This window comes from Ambystoma mexicanum, chromosome 13 (genome assembly GCF_040938575.1).
Source record: "Ambystoma mexicanum isolate Mex_15411 chromosome 13, UKY_AmexF1_1, whole genome shotgun sequence".
Lineage (NCBI taxonomy): Eukaryota > Metazoa > Chordata > Amphibia > Caudata > Ambystomatidae > Ambystoma > Ambystoma mexicanum.
The window spans coordinates 246563984-246585322 of record NC_090938.1 but is presented as its reverse complement, the minus strand read 5'-3'; positions in this window follow the sequence as shown (position 1 = coordinate 246585322).

The window sequence follows — 21339 nt, the reverse complement described above, 5'->3', positions numbered from 1 at the left end:
GTATACCAACTCTGATGCTTTTTAAGCTGTTGGCATAAGTGAAATCTGCAGATTGCCACATGTTTTCTGTTAATTCTCTGTATTGGAAATGTTGCCAAAGGTTGACATTTCCAATGCTGCCAACAGTTTTACGGCAGAGTTTATGTATAGTTGTGTCTAGTTAAGTCTTCTTTATCTTCATACTGACACTTGGGGGTCGATTCATGGAAGAAACCTGCGCCGAAAATCCATGCGCAAGCAGGCGCAAGGGAGCGCAAGCGTGAGAAACGCAGCGCACACGTGCGATTCAAGGAAGACGCTGCGCGTGTTTCCCGCTGTCCGTGCGCCCAATCCAGCCATGGCGCACGCAGGCATACACGGCATGCGCTACGCGCACAGCAAAAGCGCACATAGCGCGGCGCACACAACCAAAGTGGGCGGAACATTGGGCGTAACACGCGGAATGGGGAACAACGCGTGAAAAAGAAGGCGTAACTGGGGAAGTACTGCAGGAACGCCCACATGCACGCAAACAACCCGTATTCATGGATTCGAATACGGGAAACCCGCGCACGGCAAAAGACGCGCACAGGCGTCAACGCGTCCGCCACACGAAGGCAGGCGGAAGCGTCCCCACGCACAGTACAAAAGTGCGCGCAAACAACAAACACGTATATACAGCTACGATGAATGCCCCATTTGTCGCAGCACTTATCGTGGGACACCGCAGGAGGAGGAGAATAGCCAGGGCACGCATTTTCGCACCACGGACAAGCCTTTTTGGGATGTCTGACGACCAGGTCTATGGCAGGTATAGGTTTCCACCCCATATCATCCTAGATCTGGTCAGGGAGTCGGAAGATGACCTTACATCCCCCACCCTTTGCTCCTAAGCATTGAGCCCCTTGGAGAAGCTGCTCAATGTCCTGCATTTTTTGGCCACTGGGTAATTTCAGCGGACTACTGCCATAGTGGGGGGGGGGTCTCACAGGCCACGCAGTCACGCTGCCTACACCAGGTACTGGCAATCATGACAGCGCGCACCTCAGTCCGCAGGCACATATACATGCCCAGAACACCCGCAGAAAGGCAGGCCGTTGTCCTGGATTTTTTCAGGGTGGCACACTTCCCCAAAGTGCTCGGTGCCATAGATTGCACCCATGTGGCCCTACGTCCACCTAGGGCCACTGAGAACATCTACCGAAACCGCAAGCACTGGCATTCCATCAACGTACAGGTCGTATGCGATGCAAAGGGAATCATCACCTCTGTCTATGCAAACTACCCTGGCTCCAACCATGACAGTTTCATATACAGAATGTCTGCCCTGAGCCGGGCCCTGGAACTGGGCAGCATGGCGACACATGGCTCTTAGGTGAGTACAAATGCCCTTGCACATGCATGCAAGCCACACACAGACAAATACCCAAACCCTAATAATCTCAACTATTATCACCTCCCCAGGGGACAGTGCCTACCCTCTGAGCAACCACATGATGACGGCAATCCGGAACCCCACCACACCACCCCAGGTAAGATACAACGCTGCCCATATTGCAACCAGGGCCATAGTGGAGCGCACATTCGAAGTGCTCAAGTCACGTTTCCGCTCCCTTGACCGCTCTGGCGGGCAACTACTCTATGCACCACCAGTAGTGTGCAGGATCATTGTGGCAGCATGTGTCCAGCACAATGTTGCAACACAGCAGGGCGTCCCGGTGGACATGGTGGTGCCCCCACATCCCCAACCACAGGCACCGGCGCTGCCCATGGGAGGGGACAGGGCACGTGGCGAGGAAGCCCGGACCCAGCTTGTGGCCACATTCTTCACCTAAACTCCCACCCCTGCGGAGTGCACACAGGCCTGGCACATACCAGGTGACAATCGATGATGACAAAGAGACAGTCAACTGTCACACCCTACCACCCTGAGATAGTTGCCATGGAAGTGCCACATCGTCTGCATCCCTAGCTACTTAAACACAAGCTATCCTGTGTGACCAAAAGGCACACATATGACATATGACATGATATGGCCTATACACAAGTATTTCAAGGTGCGATGATGCAGGGAGGGGGGAACAAGGGAAGACAGACAACCGTACTACTAGGCCAGGTGTCATTTAGATTGTGCAAGTGCAGGGGTAGGGGGAAGGGAAAAGTGCAAGGGGAAGGGGAGGTGGGGGGGGGAGTGCAGTACAGGGGAAGTAGACCAAAAAACAAATACATAGGTCGGCTGGTGGCAACTGCAAAAGTAAGTGCAGACAAGTGCTGGGAAGGGGGGGCTGTAGGGATAGAGAGACATCCCCGCAGTGCAGGGGTTGCCAGGGAGGCAGTGCAAGTGGAGAGTGGCTGGGCCAGGGACCGAGGTCGGTGAGAGTGGCCCAGTTGCAGCTCCAGTGCAGTTCCAGTGAAGAATTCCGCAAGGGAGAGGCAGAGAGAAAGCAGAAGCAAAGAGGAAGGTCTTGAGGTGCTTCCCGAACCGGAGATGGTTCCCCTCAAGTTCAAGTGAGGCAGGAAGGCTGTTCCAGAGGGAGGGCCCTGCCGCGGAGAGAGATCTACCCCCAGCTAGTTTCTCTGAGAAGCGGATGACCCTGACATGCAAGGTGTGCATCACACACACCTGCAAAACAGGCCTTGGCCATCACTGTCATGTCACTCAAACCCTCCCAAACCACAACATGACATGGCAAGCAATACCCATACACCAACACAGTAACGATAAGGTACACATTGCCATGTCCAAAATCTACAGTGGCATCAGACAATGATGCCTGACCTGGAATCAGATGAAATGACAGACCAACAACCTCCCACCCAAAATAAGTCATTTCAAAATGCATTACAAGAGTTGTAGACGTAACATAACAATGAATGCTTGTATACATGCACATTGTGCATTGCAAAATCAACACTGCAGCTTCTGTGTGCTGTGTCCTACTCCTGCAACACACTGCTCAGCGCACAGCACAGTGAACAGCCATTGTGTGTGATGCACACCCTGAGCATCACATCTAAGTGACAGACCACATCAAAAACCAAATTAGGCATGTACAGGATCCATAATTGGTCACAAAACATGTGCTGCAGGGACACAGTGGCCACCACAAGGCAAACAGTGTACAGGTGGATATGCAAGGGTGGGAGTACATGTAGTGCATCAGAGTGCAATTGTGTGGTTCTGCAAGGACATGCACTCCACATATGCATGTGCACTCAAGTGACCATCAGTGTTCTCTACACATCACATGTGAACATTCACCATGTGTACACCCCAGCATGTCAAACCACAACTATCCCCTCGCACCTGAAAGGTAAACACAACACATGAACAGGCATTGATCAGCAGAACACAACATGTACATAGGATACCACCATTACAATGTCAGAGTTCCCATCACACTGCAGGGCAAGGCAACTATCAACAACAACCCCCTCCTCCCTCACAAATGACCATGACCCACTGAACAACTGCACCTGGGTCATGGAGCCTTCAAACCTCAATTCCACCTGGCCACAGGATCACCTTTACCCTTCGTCACCATCTCCCACCTTGTGTGTAAAAAGGTGCCTGCACCCTTAGAATCCACACTCATTTCCAAAATCCCAAAATCCAAGCCAGAAAAACAAACCAGAACACCCTCCAGTAGATGACTTGATGTAGCAGTACCTCACAAAGGCCAAGTACTACCACAAAGACGCAACAACCAAGGTAGCACAGTAAAACAATGTCACAACAGAATGTGAACCATGTGTGGTACATGACATAGGATGATGCACCATGAACGGATGTGTACTGTCACAGGTCCCGTGTACAGGCCCGGGAGTATCACGAAACAACTACCCCCACCGTGTCCCGGGTGCCTGCAAGGTCAAACTCACACAGGCCCCTGAGACCCTCGTGGGGAAGGAGGTTCAGGGATATGCAGTCGGGACAGGTGTTGACACACTGGATGACTGGAATGAGTGGCAGGAGAGGGGAGGAGGAATGACACATGAAACCAGGGAATGCACGAAAATGTACTACCTGCATGAACACATACACAATCCAAACAAACTTGGACATCATTGTCATGGCCTTCTGTAATCCAGGCTTAGGAGTGGTACGAACCAACCACCCCCTCTAGGGTTTTGGCGCCTGCAAGTTCGGGGCTTACACAGGCATCCGCAACCCCAGTGGGGAAAGAGGGTTAGGGAACGTTGCTTGGATAGGTACGGGAAGCAGGAACACCGGGTAGAGGGTACAGGGTTCAAAACTGCATAGGATTCCGGGTGATTAGGGGGAAAAAAACATACCAAATTGAACCACACATACATCCATGCATTAGTACACTCCCCAGCAAGCCTATGCAGAGCAGTTTGAAAGAAAAACAACAAGACACTTAGCTCTGGTTTTGAGTGCTGGCCTCCTGCCTGCGCACTCTCAGGTCCAGTTACAGGAGCACTGCAATGCTGCAAAGAGAGCCACAGTTAATAATCTGTCCATGCCCATAACACAAAAACACACCACCAAACATGCCCCATAGCAACAAACTACTCTCCAAACAGACAATCTGGTGTAGATGCTTCGTACCCATATGTAACATTACCCCTGTGACGGGTCATACACAGTCAATGCAGTAAGTCAGCCGCCGGTGGGTGCGTGGCAAATGGGACACCAATGTGTCACAATTCACACAACATGCAATGTTCCCTGGGTAAGCAGACAGACCCATATAGCAAGCATGACTTCTGAGCAAGTTGCGTACCACCATGACCGAAACAAAGTTGGCAGTGCATTTATCATAAAGTACATGGAAATGATATGCACTGCACCCGAGTATGTCCCTTGCTGTATGTCCCTGTGAGCTGCCCCTTTCCATGTCTCGGAAGGCTACATGGTTGATACAAGTGCCTCAATGGACCTTGGTGTACCGGAGGGTATGTGCCACTGCCCCTGCACGTGTCCCAGACAACCTTACAATCAACAGCCATCAGTCCACCAACACATGTGAGCTGCATGGTGTGCTTCAACACCAATATTCGTCTAAGCTCACCCTCAGTGCTGTGACTAAGCCTGCATGTGCAACTCGCCTGGTGCAAGCTCTGCTGTGTTGTGGCCCCCCCCCTGTGCTGCTCACTTTGCCTGGAGTTCCTTGGAACACGTCAGCAGGTCTAGGATGTAGGTCTGCAATCCCTGTGCCTCTGCTTGTGCAAACATGTGCATGTGGGCACCAACAAACGTGTCCAGAATACAGACGTCCAATGGGCTATGTCTGCTGGCAAAGGTGCTCTGGAGGCTCATCCCCCTGCAGAAAGGGCATGAAACACATGATTAATGCTTCAAAGTCATCTGTGTGTGTCTCATCAGGCATCTCATTACTTGACCATGTCAGAGAGTCACATCATAAATCACACCATCAGTCCATCTTCCACATCCAAAGTGTGGAACACTATCTACAGCATGAATTGCAACAAGCACGTGTACAGTAAAGATAAGAAACATACTACACAATGCATAGCAATTAATGTACACATTAATCATGACACACCCCATCTAGCAAAAGCTGCACAGTGGACAATAACACCAAAATCATCCCCACTAGGGGTGTTAACACAAGTCACACAGCACCAGACATGCCACAGATATGACAGTCCAAAGCCCTTGTGTAAAAGTCTGTGACACCGAACCATCCTTGCGAGCCCATGGATAATGGAGGCAGGAGTGGCATATGTGAGTCAACGACCCCAAGCAGCAAACACATACACAAGACAAGCCTGAAGGGCCCAGCTGGAACAGACAGTGGATGCCTTCAAAAGCCACAAAGCACCGCACTGTCGCAGGAAAGCACAATAGACAAGCAATTTTAAACTAAATCAACTATTAACTAATTACACTAACAATGGGAAACCTACATTACCTAATTAAACTATCAAACAGAAACTCAACTAACTAAACTAAAAGAAAAATCAAAAATGGCCACATACGACCCAGGGGGGAGGGGAGGCACCCAGGAGGGGGAGGTACAGGGTGCTGCTCAACATCCACATGCGATGATGCTGAGCCAAAAAAAAAACCTCCATGGGCTCAACGCCTGCACAGCCCGACCTATGTGGCAGATAGATGGTCGTCCGAGTCTGGCTCATCCTGGAAAGGAGGACGTGGCACAGTAGCCTGGCCACGCCTAGCTGCAGCTTGCCCCTCGTCGGCAGCAAGTCTGCCGGACGGGTGAGCCTGGTTCTGTGTGGCGATGTGACGTAGGTCTGCATGCAGAACCTCACGTGATACACGTGCTTCCTCTTGCAAGGTAGCACGTGTAACACGGAGTTCCTCCTGCAAGGCCTGGCTGGACAACCGCTGCACCTCCCGGCAAGCCTGTAGCTCAGCCGAGATGGTATGCTCAAGCTGTGCAAACCTCTCCTCTGCCTGCTGCCTATGGGACATCATAAGGACACCCAGAGTGGATCTGAGGGAAGCATACTCCTCCCTCAGGGCATCCATGTGCGCCTCTGCGTGAGCAGCAATTGCTTGACGCAGAGACGACATTTCAGCCTGGCGTGCCCTGTCTGAGGCCGCCATGCCCAGCCTGAGCGAGCGGGCCGTGGACCGTGCCGCCTGCTGCTGGAGAAGCACCTGCCTAGCAGGGGGGAGCACAGATCGGGCCACACGCTCCATGCTCTCAGTGATGTTCTCCATTGCTGCCCCCTGCCGTTTGGAATTGGCAGTCATGTCTTGCTTCCACTCAGTATACTGCGGTTGCGAGCGGCGACCGCGTTGCCGGGCTTGACCCCTGCGGGACCCAAGGACCGATGGGACCTCGCTGTGTTGGCACCGCCCGCGGCTGCACAACTACATGCCCCCGTCGACGTGATGTCCCAGGCACATCAGTGACTGGTGTGGAGGGTGACCCTGCGTCCCGATCCACCACGGGCGGAGGAACCAAGACTGTCTGATCCCTCAGTGCAGGGGTCGCAGACAGAGGAGTGTCCACATCAGAATCACTCACCCGTGACACATGGACTTGATGCTCATCCAACTCAACATGGACGTCAGAGTCGTCATCAAGGCTGGACTCATAAGCAGCCAGAGACAAGATGGACTGCAGCACTTGGGGGTTTTCGTGGCCTACCACCACACGACCACCACTAGTGCCGGGTTGATGTGGTGGTAACAACCCTGTGTCTGGCATGACAACACCATCCTCCGCCTCCATTGCGTCATCACCTGAAAAATAGAGAGAAAAAAGGTCACTCACTACACATGTCAGAAGCACACAACACACACACACACCGACAGCAAACGCATCCGGCAGACATGTGACACACAACACATAACCTGGCATGCATGCTGGGTCAACTTTGAATAGCTTCTGTGATCAGACCTGTTGAAAGGTGGCAGTTTCCATGGAAGTGGGTCTATGCAGTGCTGAAAATGTGTACGCCACTCATTACCTACATGTACAAGGACTCCATGGTGTGTGCCAGGAAATGTGAAGGCAGTGCAATGTCAAATTCAGACATCATGTGCATTGTGCATTCAATGTGTACCATATCTAGAAGCCAAGCACCCCTCCACCCCAGTACCAAAGCAGGGATGCCTAGCATAGTATCAAAAGGCTGACCATACACCTGTGTATTGACAGGCAGTGTTGACTGGCATCAACAGCTTAATGTGATTCAAGTGACAACACTGCAAATGATGCTGGGACAGTAAGCAGGACACATGATGAAAACTCTGGATTCCGCCCATGTGTGAAGAAGACAACAACAGTTGGACAGAGGCATTGGCCATTGAACAGGCTGAGGCCTGTGAGCCACACAGACTGTCAGACCCTAAACATGTGTGCAACGCAGGACTGAGCCAGAGTTGACATGGGAAGGCTGATGAGATGGCAGGCAATGTATGTAACCAAGGACTTGTATTACAGTGATCATCCAGTCAAGGACACATAGGGGCATGCGTGCAATGCACATGGAGCATGAATGGGCACTCATGTCCCTGCGGGACATCTGGCCTATGCACAGTACAAGTGAGATACCCTGCATCAAGTACTAAGGCTGTACCACACGGCATATGTCTGGCAGATTCTACGCTGGAAGTTAGCATCTACACAGGACACATCAACAAGAAAGTACACATTGGCAAGATTGAAGCAGACCAGTGCAAAGGTGGAACTGGGGTGCAGAGTGGCGGAGGAGGGGCAAGGGAGCATACCTACATGGAGTCCCCGCATGCAGGCAGAGGAGACATGCATGACGGAAGCATTGCATTACTTGCACATCAGAACCATGTACACGTCACATGTAGCGGCAATCATGCACAACACATCCCACAAGTGAAACACACACATCCTCAACAAACACGCATCAACACTCACTAGACTGCGCATCAAAGTCCAGCATCTCTCCCACTCCTTCGACCAATTCAGGTGGTATGAACTCCGCAACGAGAGCCTCATGGGGAGTGAGCTCTTCCTCCTCTGGTGCAGGCCCACCGCCAGTCACCAGAGTCAAGTTTTAATTAGAGGCACGCTTAGCCTTAGTGCTGCGTTTGATGTCATTCCAACGCTTCTTGCACTCTTGCGCCATGCGCACCTCATGGCCGAATGAACTGACATGTTCCGCAACATGCTTCCAGTGGGTGTCACGTTGGGCAGCCATAGTCTGACTATTGGCACCCACTAGCATGTCACGGCTGTGGCCCCGCACGTAGTCCACGAGGAAGTCCAGTTCCTGCTTACAGAAAGGCTTCTTCCTCGACGTGCAGGAGGTCGTGGCTGTGTGTGGGGTCCCAACCTGTGCTGCCGGTGCAACCTTCCTCCTCTTGGACTGTGGCGCAGACCCTGGCTGGCTAATGCCGCCCTGACCAGTATGGCCAGTGGGTTCGGTGGATTGAGCCAAGGTAGTGGCAGGTGGAGGGATGACCAAAGGCCTGACTTGTGTCAGTGGCAGCTGGGTGCCCACTAATGGACCCTGCGCAGCAACATCAGCTGTGGCAGGGTCATTGACCGCAACGGTCCTGGTTGGCAGACTCACAACCGGGGTGCTGTTGGGTGCATCTGTCCCTGCACTTGCCAACACCCGGCTGTTCAGGGCAGCAGATGACATGACTGCCCATAAACACGTGTCTTGGTCTGAGCAGCCCGGCCTGCCCCTATGGTTTCCCCCCTGGCCTGTTGGAGATCTACCAAGGGCTCTTCAAGTGCCAACGCAGCCTGCGCTGGCAGACCCTGAGCCTGGGTGGCGGTGTCCACAGCTGCACCTGCAGCTACCACTACCCTTGGGCCCGTGGCAGTCGATGAAACGGACTGCCGGGTCAAATGGGTGCCAGTGCCAGATGCAGGGGCTGCATCCCCTGGTACCACAGGGGGTGGTGGCATGACTGCACCGACACATGGCACAACATTGTGCTCAAGTGGCGCACCCCTGCCTCTTCCCCCCCTCTGTGGCCGCCCTGGACACCCTGGAGTCCCCCTACTCCCTGGTCACCACGGCCACGTCCCCAACCACGCCCGCCACGAGGACGACGCCCAGCTGAGGCGCCCCTCACCTTTGGTGGCCTCCCAACCATGGCACTGATGTAGTAGTGCTGGCACAGATGGAGTGGTGCCAATGGGAGGTGTACAATTGGGGTGAAGGGGGTGGGAAGCAAGATGTTAACAGCCCACCTGCACCTGCAAGGCTGTATGTGACCCCGGTGATGTGGTGACGGGTCACGCAATGCTCAGGCACCCCAAAACTGCAGTAAAACCGTGCACACAACCCTGCAGCCTACGTGCGTGGATTCAACCTCCCGCAGTACGCGGTGGCACCCAGTAACACGAATAACGCTTAGGACACGCAGGCTACTATGACATCGAAAATGGGTGCGATACACAGGGGCACCCGCAGTGGGAAAAAGAGCCTGTGCGACTCACCGTCTGACTAGCGCGATGCAGAAAAACACGCGTAGCCAATACCCCCGCCAAAAGAAGAGATACGTCCTTGATAGCTGTGAAGTTGTGATGGCGTGCAAAACAACAGGAAGCAGCAACACACGTCGGTCTCCACGAAAGGCACGTACAGCGAACTGCTGGGCCCGCTCACCTTTAACCCGTGCTGAGGGAAAAGCACGCGAGTGTCACGTCACTTACGCGCGTGGGCCCATTCCTTGTATTACACGCGGACGTGCAGTTTTTCATGCGCGCTGAAATGCCCATGCACGCCTGTGCGCGTCACGTCACAGGGGCGCTTGCGCTTCAGGGGCCTTCTGTCCAATGAAATTGCATATGCGTGCAGACGCGCTTACGCGCTAAGGGCCTTTCCTCGAATTACACGCTGACGTGCCGAATTTTCACGTGCCAAATCACTCCGTATCAAGCTGGCCACGCGTAAGCACACAGAAGACCACGCTCCTGCCCAGAAGGCCGAACTACTGCCCCCCAGAGCCCCGAGCATGCTCCCACCTGCCATCTGCTGCTGCCTGACTGCCTGCTGCCCACATGCCCTGCCATTTGCTGTCTGCACATCAGCCAGGGGTGCTGTTGCTGTGACCACCCCTGCTGGAACCGAAGACTCCCGACTGGGATTCCATCGCTCCACAGCCCAGCCCCAGGTTGCCCACCCACTCCTGCCTCTGGGGTTGTCATGTCGGACACTGCAACATCTGGCACCACTGACAACCCCGGCCAGAGAGGCAGAGGGGCACCAGCTTCAGTGCCACCGAAGTTGGTGCCCTGGTGGAGCAAGTCCTGGGGCAGTATGATGCCCTCTTTGGAAGTTCCCGCGCCGACAAGGAAGGACGGACTCGGATCTGGACTGACATCGTGACTGCCATCAACGCGGAGGGGGTGGCAGTCCGCGACTTCCAACATGTCAAGAAGCGCTGGGAGGACTTCAGGTCCAGGACCCTGAACAAGGCCCGGCGCCTCTTGAAGGCAGCGGATGCCCAGGGGCGCCGGGGCCACTTGTCGGAAGATCAGATGAGGGTCCTGGAACGCATATCCCCAGCGCTCCACGTCCAGGTCCTTGAGAGGCAGACCTGTCTGGAGTCGAGCGGTAAGTATACATGCATCCTGATTGTGAGCCGTGCATGTGGTGATGTTTCAGTAGTGTGCAGGTTGCACATCTGTTTGTATGGGTTCGAGTATGGGGGGGGTGTACAGGGCCGTGGGGCTAACACATGCGAGGGCTGTAATGTGTGAGACATGGATGGTGCTTGTGTGTGTAGGCTTGCATGCCAAATGCAGTTGTGTGGGCACACATGTTTGGATGAATGTGTATGTAAGTAGACATCTCCGTGATGTCACACATATATGTTGTTTTCAGCTGCATGTATCAGCACTGTGTACATGTGCATTTGTGTGTATTTGACAAGGGTGCAACAGTGATGCAACATGGATGCATGTGACAGCCGGATGTGGAAGCCTGATTGGCAGTTGTCACATGGATGCCCATCCGAACACTGCGACACTTGGCAGAGGTGTACACATGCATGCAAGTGTGGTGTTGTGTGTACATGTGTGGTGCACTTCCTGTGTTGCATGTGATGTCTGGCTCAGCTTTGCCTGCTCATGCTGTTGTATGGGTATGGATGGTGCTGGCAGTTGCGATATGGCTGTGGTATGGCTCATGTGTGCGAGTTGAAATGACATGTGTGTTGGGGATTGTGATGGCATGTCTGAGGTTTGCCAATGCCACTCATGTACAACTGTCATGTGTGTATGTGTCCATTGTACAGTGCCCGGATGCCTGTGTTTTATTTCTCCCTGTCTGCAGCGTCAACTGATGAAGAGGGCGGAGAAGGTGCACGTCATCTCGAATGGCTCGTTGACCACGTCAGCCTGCTGGGACAGGTCACCTAGTCCGGATTCCTCCGTTTGCTGGGGCTTGCTACGACCCCCTCCTCAACTGAACCCCCTACGCGCCAGTCGTCCTCCGTGCCATCTTCCCACCCATCAGTCACCTGGGTGCCCTGTGGAGCTGCCTCTGACGGTGCGGCCAGGCTGGTGGAGGAGGCATCCCTGCCAGTCGGGAGTCGGACGTCCAGCAGGGGTGGCCACATCAACGACTGCACCCCAGCCGGCGGAGGATGTGCAGGCAGCAGGAGGCAGTGCACGGGCAGAGGCACAGCAGCAGCAGCAACGTGGTGGGAGCCATGAAGGCTCGGGCCTTCAACATCGGAGGGGCAGGCATCGGCCATAGGGCAGGACGACCCAGGACAGAGAGTGTCTTCCGTGTGGCAGCGGTTGGGCCACGCCATAGATGCGGAGCGGCAGCGGGCGGAAGAGGCACGGCTCACAATGGTCAGGGCGGAGAACTCTATGCGGAGGGCCCTGAGGCGGGCCGAGTGCCTTGAGGCAATCCGCAGGGGGTTGGAGGTGGACACGGCGACGGCCCTGCGGAACCTCTGGGCCATGGAGTAGGACCGCCTCCAGGACATTGAGCTGGAGTTCGATGATGCCCTGGCCCGGGACATCCAAAAGTGAGCAGTCAGACTAGCCCACTGCCCTTGTACATAGTTATGTAGGTAGTGTTAGGTTTCCTTTTCTTTTTGCTTTGTTTTGGACCTTTTGGACATTGGCCACATTTTTGTATATAGTTTATTTTATTAGTTAGTGTAGTTAGATAGGTTTCATTTCTTTTGTTGGGATAATGGACCCTGGCTTGTTCGTCTGTACATAGTTCACTGTTGGATTTTATTTTTCTTTCACAATTTACCCATGGAGCAATGGCTTTCAATTATTATTTCCCATTGGATTTTCTTTTGTGGACAGTGACTTTGGACACCATTACTTTGGATTATGATTTTTGGTTTTGCTTTTTTTCATGGACATGCTTCTTTTCATTTTTGTACATTCCCATTTCTGTTTCTTTATTTTTGATATTTTTGATTCTATTTATGTTTCCTTTAATACATATTTTTTTTATCGAACTTCAATGTGTAGTATCATCTCATTGGTTTCATGCATATCATGATATGGGTTTTGAGATTCACTGACACCCATTGGGTGTATGTGAGGGACATGTGTTTGTTTCGAAACTTGCAATTGGTTTTCTGTCATGTAATTGCCAATTATGAGTGGGTGGACGCAATACTTGGTTGGGTGTTTTGCATTTGGAGGCTGACCATAGGGACCAGGGATCTAGATTGTGATGACATGTTGGCTGGGGAACATGAGTTGGGGCCTGCTGGCAGGTGCCCCTGCACTACTGGGGCGTGGGGGTGGTGGGAGACATGAGTTGGACATGGGTGGGGGCCTGGTGGAGGGTGCCCCTGCGCTAAAGGGGGGTGGAGATTGTGGGAGACATGGGTGGGGGCCTGGTGGAGGGTGCCCCTGCACTGCTGGGGGGTGGGGGTGGTGGGAGACATGAGTTGGACATGGGTGGGGGCCTGCTGGCAGGTGCCCCACAGTGCTGGTGGGTGGGGGTGGTGAGGCACATGAGTTGGACATGGGTGGGGGCCTGCTGGCAGGTGCCCCACAGTGCTGGGGGTGGGGAACATGAGTTGGACATGGGTGGGGGCCTGCTGGCAGGTGCCCCACAGTGCTGGGGGGTGGGGGTGGTGAGGAACATGAGTTGGACATGGGAGGGGGCCTGCTTGCAGGTGCCCCACAGTGCTGGGGGTGGGGACCATGAATTGGACATGGGTGGGGGCCTGCTGGCAGGTGCCCCACAGTGCTGGGGAGTGGGGGTGGTGGGAGACATGAGTTGGACATGGGTGGGGGCCTACTGGCAGGTGCCCCACAGTGCTGGGGGGTGGAGGTGGTGGGAGACATGAGTTGGACATGGGTGGGGAACTGGTGGAGGGTGCACCTGTGCTGCTGGGGGGTGGGGGTGGTGGGAGACATGTTGGATATGGGTGGGGGCCTGGTGGAGGGTGCCCCTGCACTGCTGGGGGGGTGGGGGTGGTGGGTGACATGAGTTGGACATGGGTGGGGGCCTGCTTGCAGGTGCCCCACAGTGCTGGGGGGTGGGGGTGGTGGGGAACATGAGTTGGACATGGGTGGGGGCCTGCTGGCAGGTGCCCCACAGTGCTGGGGGGTGGGGGTGGTGGGGAACATGAGTTGGACATGGGTGGGGGCCTGCTGGCAGGTGCCACACAGTGCTGGGGGGTGGGGGTGGTGGGAGACATGAGTTGGACATGGGTGGGGGCCTGCTGGCAGGTGCCCCACAGTGCTGGGGGGTGGGGGTAGTGGGGAACATGAGTTGGACATGGGTGGGGGCCTGCTGGCAGGTGCCCCACAGTGCAGGGGGTGGGGGTGGTGGGAGACATGAGTAGGACATGGGTGGGGGCCTGCTGGCAGGTGCCCCACAGTGCTGGGGGGTGGGGGTGGTGGGAGACATGAGTTGGACATGGGTGGGGGCCTGGTGGAGGGTGCCCCTGCACTACTGGGGGGTGGAGGTTGTGGGAGACATGGGTGGGGGCCTGGTGGAGGGTGCCCCTGCACTGCTGGGGGGTGGGGGTGGTGGGAGACATGAGTTGGACATGGGTGGGGGCCTGCTGGCAGGTGCCCCACAGTGCTGGGGGTGGGGGTGGTGAGGAACATGAGTTGGACATGGGTGGGGGCCTGCTGGCAGGTGCCCCACAGTGCTGGGGGTGGGGAACATGAGTTGGACATGGGTGGGGGCCTGCTGGTAGGTGCCCCACAGTGCTGGGGGGTGGGGGTGGTGAGGAACATGAGTTGGACATGGGTGGGGGCCTGCTTACAGGTGCCCCACAGTGCTGGGGGTGGGGAACATGAGTTGGACATGGGTGGGGGCCTGCTGGCAGGTGCCCCACAGTGCTGGGGAGTGGGGGTGGTGGGAGACATGAGTTGGACATGGGTGGGGGCCTGCTGGCAGGTGCCCCACAGTGCTGGGGGGTGGAGGTGGTGGGAGACATGAGTTGGACATGGGTGGGGACCTGGTGGAGGGTGCACCTGTACTGCTGGGGGGTGGGGGTGGTGGGAGACATGTTGGATATGGGTGGGGGCCTGGTGGAGGGTGCCCCTGCACTGCTGGGGGGTGGGGGTGGTGGGAGACATGGGTGGGGGCCTGGTGGAGGGTGCCCCTGCACTGCTGGGGGGTGGGGGTTGTGGGAGACATGAGTTGGACATGGGTGGGGGCCTGCTGGCAGGTGCCCCACATTGCCTGGGGGGTGGGGGTGGTGGGGAACATGAGTTGGACATGGGTGGGGGCCTGCTGGCAGGTGCCCCACAGTGCTGGGGGTGGGGGTGGTGGGGAACATGAGTTGGACATGGGTGGGGGCCTGCTGGCAGGTGCCCCACAGAGCTGGGGGGTGGGGGTGGTGGGAGACATGAGTTGGACATGGGTGGGGGCCTGCTGGCAGGTGCCCCACAGTGCTGGGGTGTGGGGGTGGTGGGAGACATGGGTGGGGGCCTGGTGGAGGGTGCCCCTGCACTGCTGGGGGGTGGGGGTTGTGGGAGACATGAGTTGGACATGGGTGGGGGCCTGCTGGCAGGTGCCCCACAGTGCTGGGGGGTGGGGGTAGTGGGGAACATGAGTTGGACATGGGTGGGGGCCTGCTGGCAGGTGCCCCACAGTGCAGGGGGTGGGGGTGGTGGGAGACATGAGTTGGACATGGGTGGGGGCCTGCTGGCAGGTGCCCCACAGTGCTGGGGGGTGGGGGTGGTGGGAGACATGAGTTGGACATGGGTGGGGGCCTGGTGGAGGGTACCCCTGCACTGCTGGGGTGTGGGGGTGGTGGGGAAAATGAGTTGGACATGGGAGGGGGCCTGCTGGCAGGTGCCCCACAGTGCAGGGGGTGGGGGTGGTGGGAGACATGAGTTGGACATGGGTGGGGGCCTGCTGGCAGGTGCCCCACAGTGCTGGGGGGTGGGGGTGGTGGGAGACATGGGTGGGGGCCTGGTGGAGGGTGCCCCTGCACTGCTGGGGGGGTGGGGGTGGTGGGAGACATGAGTTGGACATGGGTGGGGGCCTGCTTGCAGGTGCCCCACAGTGCTGGGGGGTGGGGGTGGTGGGGAACATGAGTTGGACATGGGTGGGGGCCTGCTGGCAGGTGCCCCACAGTGCTGGGGGGTGGGGGTGGTGGGGAACATGAGTTGGACATGGGTGGGGGCCTGCTGGCAGGTACCCCACAGTGCTGGGGGGTGGGGGTGGTGGGAGACATGAGTTGGACATGGGTGGGGGCCTGCTGGCAGGTGCCCCACAGTGCTGGGGGGTGGGGGTGGTGGGAGACATGAGTTGGACATGGGTGGGGGCCTGGTGGAGGGTGCCCCTGCACTGCTGGGGGGTGGGGGTTGTGGGAGACATGAGTTGGACATGGGTGGGGGCCTGCTGGCAGGTGCCCCACAGTGCTGGGGGGTGGGGAGGGTGGAAGACATGAGTTGGACATGGGTGGGGGCCTGGTGGAGGGTACCCCTGCACTGCTGGGGTGCGGGGGTGGTGGGGAAAATGAGTTGGACATGGGTGGGGGCCTGCTGGCAGGTGCCTCACAGTGCTGGGGGGTGGGGGTGGTGGGAGACATGGCTGGGGGCCTGGTGGAGGGTGCCCCTGCACTGCTGGGGGGTGGGGGTGGTGGGGAACATGAGTTGGACATGGGTGGGGGCCTGCTGGCAGGTGCCCCACAGTGCTGGGGGCGGGTGTGGTGGGGAACATGAGTTGGACATGGGTGGGGGTCTGCTGGCAGGTGCCCCATAGTGCTGGGGGGTGGGGGTGCAGGGAGACAGGAGTGGGGGCCTGGTGGAGGGTGCCCCTGGCTGCTGGGGGGTGGGGGTGCAGGGAGACATGCATTGTTGATCAGTAGTGCAAGGTGACATGTGGCTTGGCTGGGGGGCATGCCCATGGTGGATGGGCTGCCTGCGGGACATGAGCAGGGGTGCAGGGTAGTCCCCCGTGGTGTGGGCTGCCTGCAGGGGCCGTGGAGGTTGTAGAGCGAACACCTGGGAGGACCCACACGGCCAATATACGTGTAGTACTCCCCAGGACCCCTGAAATTCACGTACCCTGCTGAAATCGCGTGTGGAACTTCCCGCGCACCCCTGAAATACACGTACCCTGATGAAATCGCATGTGGAACTTCCCGCGCACCCCTGAAATACACGTACCCTGATGAAATCGCGTGTGGAACTTCCCGCGCACCCCTGAAATACGCGTACCCTGCTCGCACGGGGCCAATCGCATGTGGAACTTCCCGCACACCCCTGAAATACACGTACCCGGATGAAATCGCGTGTGGAACTTCCCGCGCACCCCTGAAATACACGTACCCTGATGAAATCGCGTGTGGAACTTCCCGCGCACCCCTGAAATGCACATACCCTGCTGAAATCGCGTGTGGAACTTCCCACGCACCCCTGAAATACAGGTACCCTGCTGAAATCACGTGTGGAACTTCCCGCGCACACCTGAAATACACGTACCCTGCTGAAATCGCGTGTGGAACTTCCCGCGCACCCCTGAAATACACGTACCCTGCTGAAATCGCGTGTGGAACTTCCCGCGCACCCCTGAAATACACATACCCTGCTGGAATTGCGTGTGGAACTTCCCGCGCACCCCTGAAATACGCGTACCCTGCTGAAATCGCGTGTGGAACTTCCCGCGCACCCCAGTGATACACGTAGCCCGCATGCCGTGCTGGTACAGGGTTAGCGCAGCTCTTTGCGCTGGATTGGGGATTTTGATGGCTTTTCCCTGCGAGTGAGGCGTTCTTGGGGGCGTAACTGGCGCTGCTGCAGGGTTGCTGCGCCACTGTGCGCCACGGCTGGTTTTGGTAGCTGGAATCCATGAATACGCTGTGCGCGGAAATGGATTTTAGCGCACGTGGCTGGCGCAGGGATTCGCAAGCGCACACTGCGTGGCAGCCGCGTGCGCCACTTGTGCGCTGATTTCTATGAATTACCCCCATGGTGTTTTCTACTTCTATCATAGCTAATTCTGCCTCATTTGTCATTAGTGTTCTCCCAGTGGTTCTTGGCTTCCTGTTACAGAAGGTTGTCCTGTCAGGAGTGTCCTTATCTAGTTGGGCCTGGAGTTCTTCTTCGTGTTGCTGTTCATTGTGCAACACTGTTTTGTACTATGTAATAGTGCTGTCATTTGCTTTGAAAGCGTCTACATATGTGTCATAGTTATCAAGTATTTCTTCTTCTTTTTTCCAAGAGTTGTAGCAGGGACATGTAATATACTTCTTTATGTTCAGGAGTCTTTAATGACAATTTGGTATGATTAATTAAATTTGGTTTGGTGAGTTTTACTAAGCTGCCTTCACAGTTTGTCACTTTGTATTTACCTTTTTTTTCATCAGGTTTTATATTATTTTTGTATGTGTAGTTTTGGGTTATGTGGTATAGACACATGGTTTCCAAAGTATTACTTCTGTTTGGGTAGTATGTGTCCAATAAATTGTTTTTTAAAATGTCTTGGCTGTTGGGATCATGTTTGGCTATTGTTTCTATATATTCATATGATTTTAGAACTCTTTCTAGATTTAGCTGGACCAAGACTTAGCCATACTATATTTTCAGATTTACCATACAATGCAGTACCAGTTAAACGATCAGCTGCTTCATAGGATCCACATTCTCTATGGGAGAGCATTTTTATGCCGAAGCTGTATAATTTCTGAGACACTGTTTTATCTGATGACAGGTCATTTCAGAGGTCTTGGAGCTCTGTCTTTTCTGCTTTGGTTAAGTATGCTGTGACATATCGTGCAACTGCAGTAGAATTGTCTGCAATGTACTGCACATCTATGTTTGCATTCCATAAGTGGGCAATGATTGCATTGTAATCATTGATATATTTTTCTTCTTCTTTTCTTTTTATGTAATATGTATTTTTAGGTGACTTACCTTTAACACTATGTCTAACTGAAGACATGAGGTTGTTCACTTGACCTGTATTTGTAACTGGTCTAGGGAAACCAAATCGGCATTTGGTGTAGTATTTCCCTTTGTTTTTGTATTTGCGACGACAATATTTGCCACATTTGTGTCTTTGAAATTGTAAAATGTGTGCATGAAGATCATTATTTGTGGATTCTGATGGAATTTCACAAGTGACATATTTTTCAATAAACTGTAAAACAGTGGCATCACTGTCTTGACCAAATTTAGGAGCATCTTTAATCCATAAAAGCATGTGGATATGTGGTGCTCCTCTGGCTTGGTATTCTTCTCTCCAAAAGAAGTGTTGCACTTCTCCAAGGGGAGGAACAGTTTTATTACAAATAAAATGTAGCATAGCAATGAAGCGATGGTGAAAATATCTTGAGACATTAACAGGATCCAGAGAACAATGTTCTCCAGGTGTTAGTATATCTATGTTTGTTTTGTTTTTGATTGATATGCGTAGGAAATCATGTAAATCTTCCCATGCATATTCTGCACAACTTAATGTAACAAACCAAGTGGGTGGGCCAAGGTTTCTGATCATACAACGTACATCTACATGACGTCGAAACCAGTACTCTTTAGTACCATGCATATTTGCTAATAGATTTGTAGTATTTGATTGTAAAACCTCATATTTTTGTTGCACTTTTTGTAATAATTGTGTAGCTGTCATATTTTGAAAGTGAGATCCTGATTTTAATATGTGTGCAACTCCGTAACATAAAGTTGCTAGTTCACTTTCAAAGAATAGGTACAATATGTATTCCACAATTTGTCTAAATCTGGGATCTTCAGAATACATCCATAATGAGCGGTATTCTGATGCTGATATTTGAATAGGTCTATCATCGTACCTTCCTCCTTTGCCAGTAGGAAAGAGAAGAGGAAAAGCACGTGCTTCTATACTTTTTTCCATATGCTGATTGGTGATCCTTTTGTTTGACGCATTTGGTACATTTCCAGTGCATTTTCTATGGTGTCATTAGAGTGCAATGGATGAATTGTATAATGGTCTAAAGTATTTGATATTGTAGCAGGATCTAGGAGCTCAAATTGACCAGCTTCTTGGGTCTCTTGAATTATTTCAGTTGTATCCTTCAAGTTTTCTTCAATATTAATTTCTTTGTAATATTCATTATTCTCTTTAAGATATTGCAAGGCTTCTCTAACTTTATGTAAATCTACCAGCTGTTGCCAAATTTGTATGTCTTTTGTAGGTACTCCATTTACTAAGATAATTAAAGATTGCTGCATTGGACATTGCACTCCTAGAGTATGCACATTTTCTTTTAGATCTAATGGTAAATACACTACTTTTCCAGGAATACCTTTCACTAATTCAGAGGGAGGTAATTTTGCCGTTTTTGGTTGAAGGCGTGTTATTGCTTGAAATGTGTGCACTATTTGAATTATGATGCTCTCATATAAATTAAGCTGTTGTAGGGGTTTTGGTAGTGGATATAATTCCAAATTATTTGTGATAACACGTGAAGGAGTTTGGTTGTTGTCAAGTTTTGTAGTGCAGTAACTGCAAGGTATTAAGAGGTCAGTTATTTCGTATTTGGTTTCTGCTATAAGGTAGAGAGCTAATTCAAACCATTTAGAATCTTCATTGCCTTCTATTTTGTATGATAGCTCTACAGTTTTTATGTTACTTTTATAAAAAGTTCTGCGGCAACATACACACACATGGTTTGGTACTTCAGCTGATGTACTTTTAAATGTTAGTATTTCTTTTTTGTATGTGTGTAGTAAAAGGTTGCCATTTGTAGAATTGTTGCTAATTTGGTTTACAGATATTTCATTCTGTAAGTGGCTTTCACTTTCAAAATATTTTTTCTGGATATAGTCGATTTCTTCAAGTAGGTCTTTTGCTGTACCATGTAGAAGAATGTTATTTAAATTGGCTAGTGCTAAAGCAGGACTTTTAGCATAGTACAGTTTATAAACTAGATTTCTTATAGTTGAATGATGTGTTGATATCCTTTTGATATCATGGAAGGTGGTTTTGCAAGTAGGTCCTGTAAAGCAGTCCAATGAATGTCCTTGTAGTCCTGTGTACTTGCACACTGGACAGGTATCCATATGTTGCAGTAGTTTAAAATTGGCGTAAAGACTTGACATTTTTTTGGGGAATGTTACACATTGACGTGCATGGCCATTTGTACACTAGACATTGTGATTCAGTTGAATGGAGGGGAATTCTAATTTTTCAGGGCATATTTTTGTAAGGAGTACTTCTTGTTCCATTATGTTATTAACTTTTTCATAACCATGACCACTGCTATGTATGGCAATTGTATTTGTTTGCTTTTGTTTGTATGCTTCTTCATTAAAGTATGGTTCTGTGCTTGTAGTGTGACTCCATTCACCGCCGCAGATACTTAAGAAGTTCTTTCTGTTGACATTTCGTTTATTGAGAAGTCTTTTTTGTAATTTAGTCAGTTTTGTTAGTGGTTTCATTTTGTTTAACACTAAAATAAATAACTTTCTTTTGAGAAGAATTGCACTGTCTATTTACGCTTCTAAGATTAATTTCCTACGA